Source organism: Cynara cardunculus, assembly GCF_001531365.2.
Source record: "Cynara cardunculus var. scolymus isolate 2C chromosome LG 1, CcrdV1, whole genome shotgun sequence".
Classification (NCBI taxonomy): Eukaryota; Viridiplantae; Streptophyta; class Magnoliopsida; order Asterales; family Asteraceae; genus Cynara; species Cynara cardunculus.
This window is the reverse complement of record NC_037528.1, coordinates 26,709,765-26,712,087: the sequence shown is the minus strand read 5'-3', so window position 1 is coordinate 26,712,087 and position 2,323 is coordinate 26,709,765.

The window sequence follows — 2,323 nt, the reverse complement described above, 5'->3', positions numbered from 1 at the left end:
GGAGCTAATCTATATGGTGCACGCGCAACAGGTGCTGCTCCAGGAAGTAATTCAATTTGAAAATCAATCATTCGATCCGGAGGTAGATTTATCAAATCTTCTGGAAATACCTCAGAAAATTCCCTTATGATTGGAATATCCTCCATCTTTCCCTTTTCCTTCTTCATATCTATAGCACATGCAAGAAAACTAACACATCCCTTCTGTACATACTTCCTAGCCTTTAGAATTGAAATTAGGCTAGAATAATGATCCCGTCGATCTCCATAAATCACAACTCTTCCTTTTTCAGGYAAGTCTATATGAATCATCTTTTCATTACAGACTATGTTGGCTTGGTTTTCAGCTAACCAATCCATGCCTATAATTATATCAAATTCCCATAAAGGCAAAGGAAATAACTGTATAGGCACATCACATCCTTCTATACTTATAAAACATTCATCAATTCTTTCCTTAACCAAAATTTCACTATCATTTGTTGTTTCCACAATTAGATCCTCACTCAATGCTTTAGATTCTAAATATGCGTAATTAACAAATGATGGTGACATAAAAGAACGATTTGCACCCGAATCAAATAAAACTTTGGCACATACTGAATTAACGAGGAATGTACATGTTACCACTTCAGGGTGCTCTTCCGTCTCGCCTCTCGTCATCTGAAAGGCTCTCCCTCTTGCAGACTCCCCACGTTTTATCTCTCCTCTACCACTTGTATTAACACGATTATCCATTTGTCCCTGACCAGTTGGCACATAACCAGGTCCTCGGCCCCCAGAATATCCAGATCCCCGTCCTTCAACAAAACCAGACCCTCGACCTTTAGCTTGCGGACAATCGGCATTTACATGTTGAGATGAATTACAAGTAAAACACCTCCGTGTCATCCGACAATCTCGAGCTATATGTCCTTGTTCCTGACATTTAAAACATACTCAAGATTTTGTATTGCAATTTCCCTGATGTATTTTATGACATCGGATACACGCTTTATCCGCAAACCTTGAAATTGGTCGATTCAAATTTTCCATAAACCTTGGTCTACGGAAATCAGTTATTGTAGTTTCCTCTTTTCTTTTCTCTCCAACCCTTTCTTGTGGTTGTCAGTTAATATCTTGTTCCAGTATTTCTGCAGCATCAACTGCAGCCTGAAATGTTGTAGGATTCCTGGATATCACATACTTCCAAAGATTCGACTCCAATCCCCAGATATACTTTCTCACTTTACTGTTTTCAGATATTATATAAGCTTCAGCAAACCTAGATTGTTCCATGAAAACTTCTGTATACTGGCAGACTGACATGTTTCCTTGCTCAAGATGAAGGAAATCATCTTCCAATTTTTGTACTGCAACTTCAGGACAATACTGCATTTTAAACTTAACCACAAATTCTTCCCACAACATGGTCTTCAAAATGTTCGGATCTGAACTGGACATGACTTCCCACCAGTACAAAGCACTTGATCTCAGACGTGACACGGCAAACATAACTTTATTCTCTTCTGCACTTTTATTGATTTGTAGACTTAGCTCTATCTCCTTAAGCCAACACATAGCTTTAACAGGATCACGCTCACCAGAAAACTTGGGAGGTTTACAAGCAAGAAACTATTTGATATCTCCTCCCTTTTGTACAGAGGACGAAGTAAGGGGTACAGATGTACCAGTTACCGGTGTACTAGCTCCGGCTTCCTCCTGATAATCAGGACTTCTTACTACTTCTGGATTATTTTGAGTTGTACGTCCCAACAAATTCACCAAACTTTCTTGGAACTTTCCCAACTCTGCTGCCAACATTTTTTGGGTAATAAATCCAGGATCAGGAACATTGTGTCCACCCCTTGCTCTTCCTCTTCCATGACCAGACATTGAACTTTCTTGAGCTGACAGTTCTTGTTCTTGTCTAGTACCTCTACCTCTTCCTCGACCCCTGCTACGACTTTTCGTTTCTATTGTCATTATATTTTCCAGGTCCTCTCCTTGTGTTACGTTTCTTCTTCTCCAACCTCTTCCATAACCAGTAGAGGTCCTTTCTGATTGATTGGGATTATCTGCCATTTCTCAGTATATAACTCTTTCTGTCACATTTAAACACACATGATTATTTTCATAATCAAAACATAATAACACATTCATCCTCAAATCTATCCATAACTCAGATTATATCAATCATATATAATTTATCCTTCTCATAATAGGTTCAGCTATAACATATTTCCCATGTTCATAGACCCAGTGAAACCTATTATCATAACTTCTCACACCTCTAGTTTAAGTCTAAGTATTTCGCAAATACCCAGATCCCTTAAACTAAGGCT